The 20,553-nt window shown below is 38.6% G+C and overlaps 1 protein-coding gene across 3 annotated transcripts in view; it reads left to right on the top strand.

Moving 5' to 3' along the window:
• GTDC1 (glycosyltransferase like domain containing 1) overlaps nucleotides 1-20,553 on the top strand; it is a 3,282,804-nt gene that overhangs the window by 2,867,327 nt on the left and 394,924 nt on the right. The gene's annotated exons all lie outside the window — the stretch shown is intronic.

Genomic DNA, 20,553 nt, shown 5'->3' with positions numbered 1-20,553 from the left:
AATACGCAAGTACCTTTATACAACTACAGGTAAAACAAGTTCACTGGTTAAGCACGTTTGTCTGTGTAATTATACAGACAAAAGTGCTTAACCATTAAACTTGTTTTGGTACTTTATCCAACAGAACTGCGGCGTGTATAATAGAGAGCTGTGTAGTTGAAAGACTCACTTATTTGCAACTCTAAGTTGAGGAGAGAGGGAAAAAAAGCCCTCTTGGAGGGGAATGACGGTTTCTGAATTCAGAATGATAAAAAAGGGGTTCTGCTTTCTAAATAATTGCAGCAAACCAATTGCTTCAAATATTACTGCTTGCTGCATTCTAAGAACCGGTCATGGAGCACTGAAGGAGTAGAAGTGCTTCAGCCTTGATTAAACTGCATTACCGGTGTTTAGTTTATATAATGAATGAATGCTGGTATTGCACTACAGGCGGATCATTTGCTGCCCCCTTTGCGTCGTAGCTATGGTCTGGGCATGAGTAAGAGGTTTGGCAATACAAGATTGTGCTATTTTTATGAAGTTAAAATACAGCTTGTTAATTGTTGCCCCTGAAGTGTTGGTTAGCTTTAAGGGCTGAGATTGTTTCTTTGACAATAAGCTTTTTAAAATAGAATACAAGGCACTACTCAGCCATAGGATAGAGTTGTGAATGAGGGTGTTGTCATTACATCTTTGTGGAGACAGATATGGGGTGGAATTGAGTTTGCCAGAGTAGTAATAGTTTCTAATAGAAAGTTGCTGCAGGAAGATGTAAATGTAGCTTTTTTGGGGGGAGGCTCAGTGGCTGGGTTAAAGGTCATGTGCTTTTGTGTCTGTGATTTGTCCAGTTAGCGGTTTTACTATTTTATAGAAGTATTTAGGAGAAGATGAATGCCTATTTTCTTTTATGTAGATAGGCTTAGCAGAATTAATTGCAGTTCTGTTTTTTCCTGAGACAGTGAAATATTAGATGCAAGGTTTCATTGAATTTTTTCCATTGCCTCCATGTCCTGCCTTTGTTCCATAAATGTTAGTCTCATTTGTGGATCACTCTGCTGAGTCTGTCTGCTATCATGCTGGATTTCCCAGAGATGTGCATTGCTATCAGAAAGCGTTGGGAGGAGGTCACCCACTGCCATTCTCTCAGGGCCTCCCAACAAAGGGGTTAAGACCTGGTTCCTCCTTGTTTGTTTATGTACCACATGTACAGAGTGTACATGACTTTTATTTGCATGGAATTCTGGAAAGTACAGAGGGCTGTCAGTACAAAATAGTAGAAAGAGGACAGTATTTTAAAGGTGGCATTCACATTCCTATATATTTTGGTTGAAAGGCCATGGTCATGGTACGTTTTTCGCGCAGTGCGAAAATAGGGTGTTCCACATTTTGACCATTTGTCACACATTACAGTGGTCTGTGTTCCACATTAGCCTCTTAGTATGTTGAGACCTATGCCTTAAGAGAATGTTAAAGCAGATATATGATGCATTCATGCAAACACACACACAACACTGGAGACAGAATACAACTTGGTAAACAGCAATTTGTGAAAGGTTTGCTAATAGCTGAGACTGCAGTGGAGAAAGGAATGGAAATTGTAAAGAAACGCTAGTCATTTTTTAATATTTTTTTAGTGCTGTCTGATATCCTGCATAATAGTGGATGCCCTAACACACACACACCTGCACATTAGCCCTATGTCCATGCTTTATTGCACTTGCACAGTACATATATGCATTGCTTTGGAATTGGGACACCCCTTCGCAATGGTATTGCGTAGAAGTCCAACACTGTAAGAAAAAATTCTGGCATTTCCACATTTTCTATTGGTTAAATCTTCCCATTAATAGCAATGTTCTTCTTTCGGCTTTTCCCGGTTAGGGGTCGCCACAGCGGAACTCCGGTCCGCTAATTATTGGCAGTAGAGTTTTACGGTGCCAAGGGCCAGCTCGACGCCCAACCTTCAATGAAGGCACGCCCTATGCATGTCTTTCGAATGCCACTCGACCACGGGAAGGACATGCAGACTCCACACAGAAGACGTTCCAGCCGAGAATCGAACAGTAGAACCTCTTGCTGTGGTTCCCATTAATAGCAATATGGAGTGAAATTCAGAACCCCCACATATAACCCCTTAATATTAAAATTGCCAAATGAATTAATGTTGCCCATCTTATTGCAGGTGATACACTGCCTAAAGTGTATCTGTACAACACTTGCCTTTTCAGAGTGTCCTGATGTCCTAGCCATCTCTGACCCACAGCTAACACCTGGTGATGCACACCCTGCCGGCATAAGTGGCATGTGTATCTCATTCAGATGTAACTGTTGTAATACAAGAAACACTGGGCTTGATTGGTCATTGGTTCTCTCTACTGACAGTGTTTTCATTGTTAATTTTTTACTACTTTTAGCTATATAAGGCAAGCTTTTTCCTTTTACCAAGAGAAATCAATGGTAGTCACTCCCCTTGAAATACTGCAGTGTGTTAGGCTGTCATAGGGCTTAGGGAATCTTGTTCGACAAAATGGAAAATGTAGGCTCCTCTAGTTATAGATATTATTCAGGCATTAATTCTGATTTTTCAGGTTCTGTAGAGATATTTTGGGGTGACTTCACAAAATACATAAAATCAAAGCTTCCACACTCTTGAGAGATGAGGAATGGGTACCACTAAGAGTGTCCACTAAAGCTTGCAATTTCCTGGATTCAGGTTCCAGACCATGTTTGAGTACAGCAGCATCATCATATTCTCCTTGAGGTACACTCCTGCCACTGGTATGAAAAGTGGTGTGTGTGTGTGTGTGTGTGTGTGTGTGTGTGTGTGTGTGTGTGTGTAGTGCGGCAGCCACCAGGTTGGCTATGCTGAGTAGTCTGGATCAGTAAGTCGATTGCACTTAGCACTTACCTCTAATACATGATGTTCGCAATATTGATCTCAGCTGCTGTAGCGTTAGCTGTATGAGTTATATCCTGCCAGGGATATAACAGTCAGCCAGCTTTTGAAGCTTCAGAGCACCTTCAAGCACCCAAACTGTCAGCTGACTAAAAGACAAGATTGGGTGCAGATTCATTCAAAGCTTTCCTGCCAGCAGAGAGAGGGAGGCTGAGCCCTGAAAGGACAATGCTAGGAACAACAAAAATAAAAAAGTAAATGTTCACACCTTGGCATAAAAAAAAAAAAAAAAAAAAAAAACACACCAAAAAACAAGTGGAATGGGGGGAAGGAGCAACTACTACATAAGTGATCATTCCATCATCTATTATGGTACATTTAACTTACACAACTGTACTTTATACTTAATATACTCCAAGAGGGCCCTGAATGGTGAGGTGGTACACAGTGATAAAGTAACACAATTGTGTCATAAACAGCAAATGACTTTTTATGACATTTCACTTTTGGGCATTGTGCTGCGGTAGCGTTGTCGCCTCACAGTAAGACGTTGTCCGGTTCGATTCTCAGCTAGAGCGTCTTCTGCATGGAGACATGTGTGAATGGGCGTACCTTCATTGAAGGTTGTGCGTCAGGGCTGGTAACTCGGCATGTAAAAATCAACTTCCAATCATTAGCGGGCCGGAGTTCCGCTGTGGAGACCCCTAACCGGGAAAAGCCGAAAGACACAACAACAACTTTTGGGCATTTCTGGAGTTTCTTAGAGTCATTTGTTCAGCAGTAAACATTGTGATATCTGTGTTCATTAATCTCATTTTTCCTTGGCTTATTTGCATCTCTTAGTAAGCTGAGAACCACCACCTTATGAATTTCCTGTTCCCCATCCAGTTGTCCAAGTTAAACTTGACACACCTTTTGAGGTCTGACTGTGAATAAAGTTAAATAAATAATGACCACATTGTCCCCAGCCTGTATACGACTGTCATGATTTTTTGTGCATACCTCTGTGTTAGTGAGAAAAATTATGTAAATAATGACCTCACTTCCCCATCTCTGACAAAAACTTTAGAAACATTATTTGCATACTGCACCTCTGAGGTTTGTGAGGAAAGTAACAGAAATAATAGCCACACTGTCTCCAACCCACACATAAGCAAAAGTAACCTCCTATGCACAGTTCTGAGGTTTTATTGTGAAGTAAATTAAAGAAATCATGACCACATTGCCCACCCCCCCCCACCCCCACACACACACACACACACACATACAAGCAATAGTGACCTTCTGTACACATCTGAGCCAGGCTGGTTTTAGACTGTGGGGATCAGAGCACAGATCCTACTAATCCAGTGTCAAAATACACTTATACAGCCTCGGTTCTGGATCTGCCAAAAAATCTCTGAGTGTCCAGGTGTTACATGATCATTTTATGCCTTCCTTTTAAAAAGATACTGACTTTTTTTTTTCTTTTACTGCTACCCAGAATACTTTTGTATGTGCCGTAGAATTTTGCATGCATCCACAGATAAAAACCTGTGATTTTTTTACACACACACACACATATAGACACACACACACACACACACATATAGACACACACACACACTCCCTGCTTACCGACTAGCAACTTGAAGGATTTCTATTTAAAATATGCAATGTCTTTGCAGAATTGGAAAAAAACTAGAGTAAGTGGATAGATGCACACAGACACAGGTAGGCCAAGCAGGCTCCACATACAAGGAGCCACAGCCAAGAATTCAACCAGAACCAACTGCTGTGAATTGGCAATGCTAATTGCTTTGCCCTCTGCCAGTGATCAGTTGCTTTCACACAAATCCTAGCCAAACCACCAAAGATCGTATGCATTGCTGATGTTTGTCTATGATGGTAAAGGAAAAAAATTATAGCCAGCTTGTTACTCTTAAAGAGCCCCCTGCACATGCACACACTCACATCTGTAAGCATAAGCTGTAGCAAAACTAGTTTTACACTGATATCAGCAAATACAAAATGTTGTGTGACTGTTCACCTGCCACTCCAGATCTATGACTGTGGCTTCACAATAACCAATCAACAGTAGGGGTAAGTCACTTCAAGCCACAGTTGGCCTTCATACACATCAGTTGTTGCTAGTTTATTGGCGATTAGTGGCTCAAATGTCTGGATATGGTTAGAAAGAAGAGAATAATAATGGCCAGAGTAATCTGTTTTACATTTGTTTCACATAACAACACAGTGATCACAATAAAATATTCCAGTTTAGTGCACACAAGTCCTGCACTGCCAAGTTAGTGATTGTTTAAACTGAGTAAGTGACAAGCGTGTCAGTTACTTTCATCCACAGAGAGCTGATACCCAGCAGTTATAGCCACTATATTGACTGCATGCACTTAATATGTCTGATTGTGATAAAAATGGTCACATAATGTATTTCATCTTTGTTCCACATAAACACTAGTCACACAGTAAATTATTCCAGGTTGCTTTCCACAAATCAAATTTATCCAGTAAACTTAGAGTAATGAGCAAATAACAGTGGTCAGCCACTTTCCTCCACAAACAGCCTCAGAAAATATAGCTACTTTCTTGTCTGCATACCTCTCAAATGACCTATTCTTCTTAAAAAAATAAGGGCTATACAGTTGCCATGGTCAGCTGTTCACTGCCCATATCTGATTTCCTGCCAGGATTAAAAAATTTATTTCTTGCTGTCACAGGCCACTGCTGCACCGTTCCACAATAGATGCACTTTATTGCTGCATACTCTGTGTTTTTCTGTTTCTTCCCATCAGATGAATCACACAGAGATGTCAAGGTAAATAAATCTCACATTGATTAGTCAGGTGCACAGCACCGCCCCAGTAGGGCAGTGCGAGTTTGTATATTTATGTATATATTTATGTATGTATTAATTTAGTCACATAAAAGAATGCTGCTGCCGTATTTCTTTAAAATAAATAAATGGCAGACGATAGCACCTAACTTAAAGGCGCCATGCTGGCTACCTAATTCAGCTGGTTGTACAAGTCTTCTAACATTGTTTGTTCAAAATAATGAACAAGGTAGTGGACTATCAAAGGGCATTTGCAGGTTATAAGGGGTAGTGTAAAACAGAAATAGGATTAAACCTCCCACCTGATTTTTACCCAGTTACAGACAGGAAATTCATGGCCAGAATTAGAGTTCCATGAGGGTGTACCAATATGCATTGGAGACTGGACTTTGATCACTGTCATAATCTATGTTAGTAGGGGACCAAGAACTAGGAACATAATTATGGTTGGGAGACATGTTGGTACATATTTAAAACTATTTAGATTGGTGTTTATCCCAGTAGAACAAGTACAAGGAGTAATTTTACCTACTTTTCAGCATGGTATAAAATAGCTACAAGACTAGGCAGAAGAAAATATGTATGTGTAGGGCAAGATTTAAACCATGCCAGAGTCCAAACTCAGTTGTGAGACTCCAGAATAAAAAAAGCACTGGAGATTTCCCTTGTATTATCTTAAGAAAACAAGCTTTAGAGCATGGTGTGAGGACCTCCTAAAAGAAAAGCCAGGAAAGTGACTGGAAATAGGGTGACGTTAATTTAAACCTTGGATTTCTTTAAATGGGGGATGAAGTAGTGGACATATGGAGGCCCTTGTTGGAATTATGAGAGTGCAGTAGGTGAAATCTTACAAGGTGAAGTAAAACTCTTAGAGAGCTAGAGGAAGGGTAAAAAAAAAAAAAAAAAAGATTTAGGAACTGTTGGGTGAGTTGCTTGAATTATGCTTGAATTCCAGAAAAAGGGGCTGATATGTATGTTTTTACAGCACAACAGAGTAAATTGGTGATATATTTGAAGCAACAAAGAGCCACTCACACAATTTCTGCACACCTGTCTAGTTTGGTGGTATAATGAGGAACCCAGAAGAGATAATAGGGGAATTTAGAACTTTGTACAGCGAATTATATATGGTAGTAGTAAGTGGATGAGACAAGGAAAGAGAGATTCAAGAGTATATAAGGGGGCTCAGCCTATCCCTATATTCTGCAACTGAAGGAGGTGATTATGGGACAGCCTGATGGTAAGAGATCCTGAACGGATGGGATTTTGTTGGATGTTTTGTTTCAGTTTAAGTGAAGACATTTGGTAAGGCTTTGAAAGTAGGGTTATACCGGATACATGGAGGAAAGCTGTGACAATGGTAATACTGAAAGAGGGGAAGGATGCACACTTGCCATCCTCCAGTAGACCTGTTTCAGTCTTGAATCATGACTATAAGCTGCTCATGTTTTTGTTAGCTGGATGATTTGTAACATTTCTATCCAGAAATAGCTATAGACAAGCTATAGTTTTGTAGGAGGACAAGAACCATTCATTTATATACAGAGAGTAGCCTTGGTATTAAACTATCCCAGAACAAAGGAAAAGCAAATGACAATCACAAGTCTGAATTCAGGGAAAGTGTGCTCAGGAAGAGTATTGTTTAGATTTGGGATACCAGAGCACTTTATTTTATTTATTATTATTATTTTGTCTTTATTGACCAGGAAAAGTCTAACTGGGCAAAATCCACTTTCAGCGGAGGCCCTGGGAGAAAAGCTGCACATGTAAGTTATACATGATGCACATTTATAAGGGTAAAAACATCTGTAAGTGAGGTTGTTCACATAATTTTTAAATATTTCTTACATGAACATAGCATTTTAAAGGGAAAAAAGAGAAATTAACATAAGTTGGCTAATTATGGAATGGAAAAATAAAATACAATAACAGTATATTTAGAGTATGTTGGCTGCAAGCAAAAGATCAAGCCGAGGTATTTTGTGGTTAGTAATAATTTAGACAGACAGACAACTATTAACGTAGGTTAAAAATTGATGATAAGAAAGGAGAAATTATGGAAATGAGCAGGAAGATAAATGGACAGAGGAAGAGTTGTAGTTAGTGGTGGGTGTGAGAGAAGGAGGAAGTAGAAGAGTGGACAAAATTAGAGCAGTATGAGGAGGAGTGATAAGGCACAAAAGATTGGGAAGCAGAGTGGCTGTAAGACTTGGAGACAAGTAAGCTGAGTAAAGCTAGCCAGCTGAGCAGGAAAAACAGAGCCATCTTTGGCGTAGGTGCTATTTAGGCAAATGTTTGAAACTATTTAAGATTTACATCTGTTTTAACTGTGTGGGGTTTTCATTCCAGAGTTTTGGCCACATAATGGAAGTAGAGAGAGTATCCAGCAGTGTTGAATGTCTTACTGATACACATGCAGTAGCGTATTTTATAATACTGGGAATTTGTCTGGAGAATACAGTAGGTTGTGGGCAATGATTAGTTATAACTATGTCAATTGGTTTGGGAGTTCAAGCCGGTTTCATTTTTTTAATGTGAGTCAGTGGTGTGTTTTGTAAGGCTTGTTGTTTGCAAATTTAGCTGTTTTGTAGTAGTAGAAGGCTTGTTTAGTTTTATACATAATGTTGATATTTGTAAGAATAGGAGAAGCATATAATGAAGAAGGAAGGAGCTATGTTGCTGCTAAGGTAATCCTTGCTGCTAAAGTAATCCTTGCTTGCTTGACAGATCAAGCAAGGATTACCTTAGCATATAATCAAGAAGGAAGGAGGTGTGTTGCTGCTAAGGTAATCCTTGCTTGATCTGTCATGTAATGTTTGGCCCTATAGAGAGAGTCAATTTTTTGGTGAGTTTTCTTGATGGATTGAATTATGTGTTGATCAAATTTGAGATTGTCATCTGTTATGTTTCGGGTAGTTTAGTTTGGCTTATGGCTTCTGTCTTTGTTTTATTACTTGACATAATATGAAATGTGTGTGTTTATGGTTAAGGTGTTTTGGAGTAAATAGCATAAGCTTTTTTTTTTTTTTTTTTTTTTTTTTGCATTAAGCAGCAAGTTAGAATTTTTCACCCATATTTCAATGTCAGTGAAAGATTTTTGAGTGATGGGGCAGAGCAGGTAAGGATTGAATCATAGGGGTATTGTAAAAGAATGGCAGGTGTTGTAGCAGTATGAAGTTTATTTATGAAAACATTAAATAGAACAGGGAGCATCAACAGAGATTGGTTGAAATGCTGAAAAGTTTTGTGCCATTTAGTTGCCTGCTGATGATTGCATAAATAACTGTGAAACCAGGAAGGGGGGTAAGTGTGACCTAGAGTTGCAAGTTCAGAAATAGGTGCTTTTGGTGGGTCACTGTGTCAAATGCTTTGGAAAGGTCAAGGAAAAGTGAAGAACAAGGTTATCCTCATTTCTGTATTGTTTACTATGTTGGTGAAGTTGAGGAGGGCAGTAGTAATGGGCCTAAAACTGTGCTGGATATTGGAGAGGAGGTTATGTTTGGTTGTGTGTTTCATAAGCTAGAGTGAATACATTTCTCAAGGGTTTTAGAGAGGGATTATAGGATAGCAGTAAGTCTGTTTGTTAACTCTATTGAAGTACCTCCTTAGCGAAGGGGTATGATAATTGAGTTTTTCCAGATGAATGGGACATAGTTTTCAGTTATTGACCAGTTGTTGATCAAAATAGAGACAGTGAAGGTTAGTACTTCTGCACCTCAAGGAGCTCAATGGGAAGGTTATCGGCAGCTGAGGTTGTTGCTTTTAATTTGGCTAGTAAATTTTTTATGGTTGATGTTGAGACAGGCTGAAAACTAAAAGACAAGAGTGTTGCTTTTGTGAATTGGTGGAAGTTGGAGCGGTGAAGTGAGGTGATCATTGATTAGTGATAGAACTGACTGGATAAAATGAATGTTGAACTGAGTGATAATGAACTCTGTGTTGTTTGAAGTAGAAGGACGGGGTGCAATAGTTGTTTTGTGAGTACTAAAAAGCTTGGGGTTGTTTTGGGCTTTTGTTGGAGATTACTATAGTACGATCTCTTGTCAGATTTAACAAGGATATTGGTACAGTTTCTGAGATATGTAAAATGTCGGTAGGCATGTTGTGTTTCATTCTTGTACCATTGTTTCCATGCTTTATCTCTTTGCAGCATGAGCTGTTTGATCTATTTTGTCAGCCATAGTGCTGTATTAGTTTTTACCCTTCTTGTCCTAACTGGTGGTAAATCATTTAGTATTTTAAGAAGGTGTAAAATGGGCTGGAGTTATTTCTAAGTTATTTTTATAAATAACAGCAATATCACCTGCTCTTTTAAGTTTTCTGCATGAACATGTTAAACCTTGGGGGAATAATTTCATTGCCAGTTATTTCTTGTTTTAGCCAGGTTTCAGTGGCAATTACAATGCATGGGGAGTAAAAATCTAGAAATGCATAGATATCATGAATTTTGTTGCAGATACTTCTGAGGTTAATGTTTTAAAGAATGAGGTTAGTTTCAGTTGGAAGCATTGGAAAGTAATGAGTTGGCCGTGGTGGGTAGTCGATGTGTGGGTCCGGGGTTAAGTTGAATATCTCTACTAAGTTTCAGAATGGAGGTGGAGTGAGTAGAGGTATGAAGCCATTTGTATTTGTATCTGACTTTCAGTATTGCTGAAAATAACTATGTTAACTTTACTATATCTATAAAAGAACAGATCTGAGCATGTATGTTGCTACAGAGGAAAGATAGGAAGAGAAAGAGGGTTTTGTGATGTAATGCATGTGTGTTTGTGATGGAGTTGGGATATGATGTGGGAATATTATGGTACTTAGTGAGGTGAGCTAGGGTTGGGAGTCTAGAAGACAGTAGCAATTGACTTACTGTCATTGGGAGTTGAGATGATGAAACTTTAGATGGTGGGTGGAAGAAAATGGAGGTTTGGTAAGATGATGGCCATGTGGTATATTAAGGAAAGGAATGTTAGGAGAAATGGAAATAAGGAGGTGCAGTAAAGGGTGGGGAGATGTTTGCAGGTTGGTATATAGATAGATAAGGTAGTGGAGAGCAGTTAGATTGTGTGCAGAAAGCTTGATGGTATGAGTTTGTTGACAAGGGGGCGGTGAAAAAGTGAGTAGTGTGTAAATGAGGGACAAAAAAAAAATGTGTATTGATGAGAAGTATAGTACTCCAAAGTAGTACCTATAAGTAGTTATATGAGTATCTAAAAAAAGTACTTTTGTGGTATTGGTGTTTGTGTGTGTGTGTGTGTGTGTGTGTGTGTGTGTGTGTGTGTGTGTGTGTGTGTGTGTGTGTGTGTGTGTGTGTGTGTGTGTGTGTGGATCCACTACTTATTGAAAGGACAAACTAATTTCTGGGAAAACTCAGTATTCCGAAACATGTGCTGCTGGTGCTGCGCAACTTAAAAGTATGCAGTGTTGATGTAGCTTCACGTGTGTCGTACTAGTTGTGTGGCATGGTGATAAAGCCAGTATGTTTAGAGATATTTAGCATTTAGAACACTAGTTTGAGAGCACTCATTGGTTTTTAGAGGAGATTGCACTACAGAAAGGATCAGGAAATTAGCCCTCAACACTGTAGTGTGATCTCAGAGTTGGTATGTTTCATTTGCAGCGGTTGTGGGGGTGTGCAGGGGATTATTATGAGTGTTGTTTTATTCTTATTTTCTAAGTGGCTGTTGTTTTGATGTTATGGAAGTTGGAAAACTGATGTTTCAGAATACTGAGGTTTTGCAGAAATGGGTTGGTTTAACTGACGTTCGATAAAACATCCTTTCGATAAAATGTAGACCCATATCTCTCTCTCTCTCTTTATATATATATATATATATATATATATATATATATATATATATATATATATATATATATATATATATATATATATATATATAGTATTTTATAATTTACAAACCAGTGTAATGGATGGATAAAGGTGTTGATAAGCAAGAGTGTGTAGCAAAAAAAGTGGGTAAAGAATGTCTGTAAAGAAGGTTTTAAGTCTGTGTAATCGACTGCAGCAGGAATTGACAGAGGGTAGAAACTGAAAGAGGGTTTTTAATGCATATGTCTTTAATGGGTGGGCAGTATGTACTAAATTATGGGAGGAATTAAAGGGAATAAATGTAAAGGTCCAGGGAGGGTGGGAAATTGGGGGTGGGAGAGGAGCGAAGTGGATAGCAATAAACAATCAGTCTATGCAGGCAACTTTAGTACAAGTAATGTAAAGAGACTGATTTCACATTGCTAATTATGAACTAAAATGCTTAGTTATTAACTGGGAACTTGCAGGCTCATTTCTAGCACAAATTAAATAGGTTGGGCCTACCTAGTATTGCATGGAGGGTGAAGGAAAAGATGTTAAAAGGAGTAGAATTACAGAAAATAAAAAGACAACACTGTAAAGAGCAGCAATAAGTAGTCACAGTAGCAGAAGACAGTCTATGCAAGCAACTTTAGCACAAAAATGATAAAGAGATGCATTTATAATCATGTACATTGCTAATTATGGACTAACCGTGCTTTGTCTTATAAACAATTAAAGGATCTAACATAAAGATGAAGATGCAGTCTTGGATGACATTTCCCTATGCTTTGTCTAGGGGGATAAGGTCAAGACTGACCACTGTCTGCAGTAATATTTGCATTGTATTGGAGTGTCTGACATCAAACTTAAGACCGCCCATCTTGGTTTGGTATGTAATTGCAGACCTCCATTACAAGATAGCTGTGTATGCAGATGACATCTTAGCATTTGTTTAACATTTGTAGAGATTTAGATAATTTGAAATGCTAGAAAAGATAGACAGGATTACAGGGTACAGGATGAATTTAGAAGAAAAACAGGATCAATGTTTATAAACGAGGCATCCTTGCCAGACCAAAAATTTAGCCTATCCTTGTGTGTGGATAACATAATACATTAAATATCGAGGAATCTGATTTGGGTTCACATATGAGGACTCAGTTCAAAGGATATGTGGGCAAGTAATGGAGAGGATAAAGAATGAAATAAAATGAAAAGACAAAAGATGCTGAATAGGGACCAAGATCAGTGTGCCCACACTGTGTGTGTGTGTGTCATCCAGGCTTTTTCTAGTTAGTACCCAGTAAGGTATATCTGGACAGTATAGAATATGATATTGGGTTTTATCCTGCACACTGGTGAGATCCTGGATCTCATGAGAAAGAGTAACACAAATGAAAGAATATGGAGTATTAAAAATACCAGACCCCAAGGACTAGTTTGATATGCTGCATCTAAAGAAACGCCGATTCAAGCAGAGGATTGGGCAGCCATCTGTAGAGAATAATAAAAGCATCTAGTGGTGTGCAGTAACTCAGAAAGTTGAAGAGATTTGTAATAGCTAGTAGGAATATATCAACAATTTGAACTATATGCTCACAATGCTTAAGTATGTATTGTACAAACATGAAATAACATTTTGATGAAAACAAAATATTGCTTATAGGCCTATCACACAAAGGGAGGAAGATGGCATCAAAATATGGAGGAAAAGATGAACAGGAGTAATATTTTGGAACCAGAGAAAGAAAGGTGAGGGCTAATTGTTTGGAATGGAGGAAAGCAAAGGAGAAATTTAAGATGAAGGATACCTGGTAAACAGAATAAAAGTATTAATACAAACAGCAAACATATTGAATATATTCCCAGTAACAGTAAGCAATAAACCCCTCATTTTAGAACTCATAATTGAAGGCAGTGGAAACTTTCTGGGTAAAAAACGATTGTTGAGCAAAGCTTGAAAATCGTTGGGGGAATAAGAAAAGAAGAGTTAGAGAAGGCAAAGGACTCATTGGAGCATTAATTAGAAATAAAGATAACCTGTGCTCACTGACATGAAATATGCCATTTAACAAGATATACAACACAAACGAGAAAATTCAGAATAGCCTGAGAGTGTCTACACATTTGTTTTTCTTTCTGCGCATATATTTTTATACCCTAGCAAGGTTGCAACAGATTTCCAAATGCTACAGGACACAGTTGGAGATGCTGAGCAGAAGTACAGGGAATCATATATTGTGGGAATGCAGTGAGCTAAAAGAATACAAAGGTAAAGTGCAAGAGATTTTAGCAGGAGCTATAAATCAAGTGTTGTTCTCAAAAGTGGTGTTAAAGCTGGGAACAGACTGTAGCATAGAGAGGATTTATATTAATGATGACAATGAAGAAAGAAATTGCTAGAAAATACAAAAAAAAGTGGTCATTCATCGACTAGGGATGTTTAAGAGATGAATGAAATAATGAAAAAGGGAGGAGCAATCAATCCATCAGTGAAGAGCACAAAGGAGGCAAATAACTAAATGCAGTAGTTTGGAAAGTACTGTAAACTGTACATAAGAAATCCAGCAAGAGGCAGTAGGGTAGCTGATGAAAAGAAGGTAAATGGCAGAGAATTGGCTAGCAAGATCTGAATCTTTGAAACATATATTGAAAATCTGTTCTACATTAATCCATTTAACTTTTATAGGAAAAGTCATTTTGTTGGTTATTTGGAATTTATAGATAATGACTGTAAACAAGTTCAGTAAACTCCGGCATTTAAAAAAGATTGCTAGAAAGGTAGAGTAACTAAGTAGGACCACAACAACAGACCTCGGGTGTCTGCTTCGGTGGAGCTAGAAGCAACAGTGATACCACTGAAAGAGACCATAGTATCATTGAGATGTGACTCTCTAACTAGCCAGGCTCATTACTGCTAAGGGCCAGACTGGTTCTTTTTCCAGACAAGAAGGTATTTCAGCAAGGTATAAGCCTTTGTAAAATGTACGGCTGCTTCCACTAGTAGATCCCTGTTTTTAACTGTAATACATAACCTGTGAGCTAGTGCAGTGTTCATAGTTCTGGTTTATGGTGATACCCGGATAGAGGAATACAGTGAATTAAGTCTGTGAGCCATTTAGAAGCTGCCTCCTTTGGCTGGGTATTTGAGTCACACAGTCTCCATTTGCTTAATGTGTGACCTTGAGGAAGTCCCTTTATAAGACAATGCTCCAGTTCTCCTCTGAAAATGGACACTTGTGTCCAGAAGGCAGGCTTACCCCAATTAACATAGAAATAAAATAAAACCAACATTGCTTTCTGATCTTTAGTCTCCTGAAAAAAAAAATCAGACTTTTAAAGTAAACTGATGAATTTAGTTGATAGTCTTCATTTTAAGGTATTTATTCCATTTAAATACTTTAAGAAAGAGGGGGTAAAGTACTTTACACTCTAGAAATGGTGGTCAGCCTGACATCTTAAATGGATCTGGTGATCAGGTAAATGATAAAATCATTTTTTTTGGTTTGGTCACATGGGGGAGTTATATTTGTTCTCAGCTTTCCTGTGGTCCTGATTTTTATTTTGACCTCTTGGCTCAGTTTGGAAATATTGGGGGATAGAGTTTCAAACAGCAGCAACATTTACAACTCCGGGGGTTGAATAGTGTATTTATACCACCTAATACTCCCCCTCAAGGGATGTAGTTAGTTGGTCAGGTAGGTTCCCAAACCTTGATTGTTACTTCTTGTCATCTACACTGCTGCCTGCCAGGTAAACTAGGAGATTAAAAGATAGCAGGGATAATCAACTATTAGTTATCATCAGTTCCCTTTTTTCCCATTTTTCTATATGGGTTTTGGGTGTTGCGATAGGTGTTGATATTGCTGTTGATTCAGTGCCACTCTCCTGCCATCTTTGAAAGTCATGCCTGACTGTTGCAGGTCTTCTCTCACACAATCCATTCATCTCTTTACTGGATGCCCAAATTTCTTGTTGCCATCTTTTTTTCTGTCCCAAGTTTTCCTTACTATATTGTCTTCTGCTTTTCCTACACGTGTACGGACCAGTGTAATCTGTTCTCTTTGATCTTCTTTGCAACTGGAGCTACTTTGGCTTCTGCTGTAATGGCTTCATTCCTTCATCTTTCCCACAGTGTATATCCTGCTACCTTCCTCAGACAGTTCGTATCCATTACCCCTAGCTTCCTCAACTGATCTGCCTTCATTGCCCAGGTTTCTGTACCATATGGTAGTACTGGTTTGCACCCCTGCTTTGTTCACCTTTTCAACTTCTTTGGCCTTCTCTGTCATACCCCACACCACACACACTGCAGTTTTGCAGCCCCTGATTTTTTTTTTGACCTCCTCATTCAGACTTTTCTTCACCCTCCACTCTAGAGACCTGAGACTTGGTAACCTGTTCCAGTATTTTCCCTTCTATCTTAATTCTCAGCTTCTTCTGATTTCCCCCATTTGCTGCCATTCAAACTGTCTTTATCTGTACTCAGTTTCATCCCATGTGCCTTCGGTTTTGTATCCATTCCCCTACTCTTTGTTGAATTTTTTATTCAAAGTCTGCCTGTAATGCCACATCATCCACATACAGCAGCTTTGTTGATGTGCCCCAACCCGTTGTTTAATGTGGTCCATCTCCAGTGTGAACAACAGTGGGCTCAAAACTGAACCCTGATGTACACCCACTCCCACTGGGAGCACCTGTGTGACTCTGAACACTGTTAGTACTTGTGTCATTGGGTCCTTCTACATAGCCTGCGCCGGTTCTACCAATGTTTTGATGATGGCGATATGTTAATTTATTATGACACTGTTGTTAGTACTTGTGTTATTGGGTCCTTCTACATAGCCTGCGCCGGTTCTACCAATGTTTTGATGATGATGTTAATATTTATGAACACTGTTCGTACTTGTGTCATTGGGTCCTTCTACATAGCCTGCGCCGGTTCTACCAATGTTTTGATGATGATGCTGATATTTACTCTGCAGTGAATAAACTAAGAGTTTTGTAATCTAGTACATTTTGGCTAATGATAGTGGTGTTACAGTCATAGTTGTGTACTTGGACACATTACCTCACAACTAAATGCTATTTGTCATGAAAATACAACATTAATCCTTACTATTACTACTCCTTGGGTTAAGCAGTGGTGGCAGATGTCAGAGAATGTCTTGTTTAGGAATATCATGAACTGAAAGATACATTAGGAACTAATGTTCCATTGGGCTCATTCCTTGGTCTAGACTTGTTTAATCTAATCTAGTTTTTTCACCATTCTTGAGGTAACCTTAGGCATGGCTAGCAAAGTATAGTGATGATTGCAACTTAAGAACTACATTATATTCAAGTACTGGCCTTATTAGTGTTTTAAACAACTGTCACAGGTGTGATGGATCTCTTATGAACATACTTTTAAACAGTTCACCCTGTTTCATTACTCTTACTGTAATGAATTGCCTGACATGGTTTGAAGGACATTCTTTCATCTATTAATATTCCTCTGTCTTTCATACATATCTGTTGTTTTATTTTGTTATACAGTAATATATTGATGTCAATTATTATTTAGTCAAAACTCCTAAACTTACATTTGGTATACTGAAATTAACATTAGTCTTTCCTGACTACTGTCTAACTTGGATACATAATAATTTAAGCATATATAAATCAGATGCAACAATAGTTTTCTGTAGCTATTCTACTAAAGTAAATCAAGGTAAGTCTGCTCAGTATCGGTTAGGTAAGATGATTCTGTTGTTATTTTCTTTACCATATTCAGACAGGCTGGAAAAACTCGGTTTATGCATTTTGCTTATAAATTATTGAGATCTAAGCTTTACCTGACATTCTGGATACACTGCTTCAAAATATTTCAGACAATGAGAGCCCAATTCTGAATAAGGAACCAAAATTACAAAGATTCTACTCCAATTATGCTAATTTTATGTGTAAATGTACTGAAAGACAGGAGCTGAACATTACTCAAAGTATAGCAGAGTTATAAAATAAATTGCCATATGCGATAAAATCTACAAAAGTATTGGCAACTTTAAACAGGAACTGAATTGTTGGATAGACAATAAAAAATACAGTTGTAACACCCTGGAGTGAGTGTTCCTTGAAGGCCTGTGGATCTGAACAGGGGAAAGAGTGCAAATTCACCTTAACGTCCTAACATCCAGCAGTGTGCGTATATAAATACACACACACACACACATACACACACGCATATATATATAGATATATATATATATATATATATATATATATATATATATATATACGGGTCTACTGTAAAAGACCGAAAATCCACTTGTTCGAAAACGAACAGTGGATCCTCGATTATGCAAAAGTGCACTTAAGCGAAAGTGCACTTCTGCGAAGCACGGTTCAATTAACCATTCAGGGAAACTGAAGCACCGAGGCACACTACAGTGGGGAATAGGGAATTTACCTGTTCCCCACTGTAGTGTGATCTCGGAGTTGGTATATTTAAGTAGGGGGGTGTGGGAGATGAAGCCACCTACTCAATGTAATGTTAGTGTTTTCTGTTTTTTTTTTTTTAATCTTTTTATCGGTTCATTAAACGGAGTTTCGTGAAAGTGCACTTTCGCGTAACTGAGCAGTCTACTGCTCTTTTTCAAATAAGTGGTATTCGATCAAAAGCAGTAAACCCATATATATATATATATATATATATATATATATATATATATGTGTGTGTGTGTGTGTGTGTATATAGATATATATATATATATATATATATATATATATATATATATATATATATATATATACACACACATACATATTCCTTGTAAAAGGCTGCACTTCTGGCAAAACTCTCCTAGGATGTTGTGTACTGAAGGATTGCATTGTGGTCAGTGCTGGTTGCATAGAATGTCCTGTCTGATTTATGTGCACATTATATGATATTCTTGAGACTAATGCTCACAGAGTACACCTTAAATAAGCTCTCTACTAGTTATCCTGCTTCCGTTCTGCTTCCTTTTGCTGCTCTCCCTGCCTAACCTCCCATGCAATAACATTTCTTTGTACCTTTACAGATTGTTTTTCTCGCTTGTAACTGTTGCCTCATCAACGGATTCCAGGTCCCGTTGAAATAGCGACACTCTTCAGCACATATTTTATTAACATCCTAGCTAATCTCACCTCCAACTTCCCTCAAAATCATCCTAACCCATCAGACCCACCCAACTACACCTCCTCGCCTGACTCATACAACTTCTCACTAGTACCCATCCCTACAACCACTGTAAAGAAACTACTTCTTAAACTAAAACCATGTAGTAATGCCCCGACAACCTGCCCCCAGAATCTCTGCAAAAAGCCGCAAACTCCATCGTCTACCCTGTCAGCTTACTTCCTAATAGGTCCATATGGAAAAAAGCATTCATCCTCCCACTCCACAAAGGTGGAAATAGCATGAACATCTCCAACGTCTGACCCATCACCATTCTGTCTCCCCTCTCAAAGATCCTCGAGAAATGTATTCACAGACAACTTCAAAACTTTCTATTAGAAAATAACCTGCTGTCAGCTACCCAGCACGGTTTTAGACCCGAACATAGCACTACTACAGCCCTTGTATGTCAGTTGGGCTCGCAATGCCAGAAAATTCGTCTCCTCACTATTTCTTGACCTTTCTAAAGCCTTTGATACTATCTCCTACTGTCCAACTTAGGAATCTCTCCCTCCACCTTGCACTGGTTCTCTAACTAGCTTCCAGACAGGCAACAACCACTAGATGGCAACACCCTCTCTTTCTCTCTCTCTCTCCTTTTCTCAATACCACCACTGGAGTACTCCAAGGATCCATCTTAGGACATCTGCTTTTCAGCATCTTCATCAATGACTTCCACTCTACTCTCAGTCAAGGCACGCTCATCCAAAATGCAGATGATTCTACTATCATCTGCACTGCAACCCTCCACCCAAATTCCTGAAACTCACCCAGTCAGCTCTTAGCTCCACCAAAACATGAATGGCTAACAACCACCTTGCCTTAAACCCCAAAAAAACAAAACTTATGCTACTCACCTCTAAAAAGACCACTACTATAAACAAAGATCCATTCTCTCCCAAGATAACACTACCAAAGAGATCATCTCACAGACTAAATTTCTAGGTGTCGCTATAGATGAACACCTATCTTTCGATATGCACATACAAAACAACATTAAAAAAACGCACCAGAAACTAGGCATGCTATACCACCACAAAATTTTCCTTACTTACTCTTCCAAACTATCCATTGCCTCCTCCTATGTGCTCCCATCTCTTCTTTATGGCACTCCTCTCTTTACCAACATACAGGCCGGTCTTAAATCCAAACTAGACTCATGCTATAATAAAATTGCCAAGTTTGTCACTAACAGACGACACTTATCTCACCACTGTACCTCTCTTCTTCTACCAGACTAGCTGGAACTCCCTCACCACCTTACAAACATACATCTAACAACTGCCCACAAACAAATATTCAATACATCTAGCTGTCCTGCCCTCTCTTCTCTACTTACACCATACCACCCTAACAGACCCCTCTGCTCTGAAAATCAAATGCTGTTGCAAGTTATAAAACCTAACCTCTCCGCTGGTCAATTGCTCAACTCGTTTTCCACTGCTAGATTATGGTACTCTCTCCTACCTCCACTAAGATCCGTTAGTAATGCTCCTGTCTTTAAAAAATCTCTGAAACATCTTCTCTCCACCCAGTGGCTATGCTCTTGTGACAGTTTGTATGATAGTTCCTCACAACCTATAACCTGACTTTCTCCCCCCTACCACTATTCCAACCTTCCTACTTCCATCCTTACCACCTTCCAAACCTTCACTTTGTCCCTAAATGATAATCTACATTCACATGTACTGTCATTAGACAGATGTATGTACAGTTATATTGCCTTCTTAATGCAACAAAATTGTAATTCTATTTGCAACATTGTTAATAACTTTGTTTACTTGTTATTCTAACAAACTGCGTTTGTTATTCAAATGTATTATATATTCACTGTGGAGCTT

The sequence above is a fragment of the Protopterus annectens genome, chromosome 6.part0 (genome assembly GCF_019279795.1).
Source record: "Protopterus annectens isolate FY-2018-M chromosome 6.part0, PAN1.0, whole genome shotgun sequence".
Taxonomy (NCBI): domain Eukaryota; kingdom Metazoa; phylum Chordata; order Ceratodontiformes; family Protopteridae; genus Protopterus; species Protopterus annectens.
This window is presented reverse-complemented; position numbering and strand designations above follow the sequence as displayed.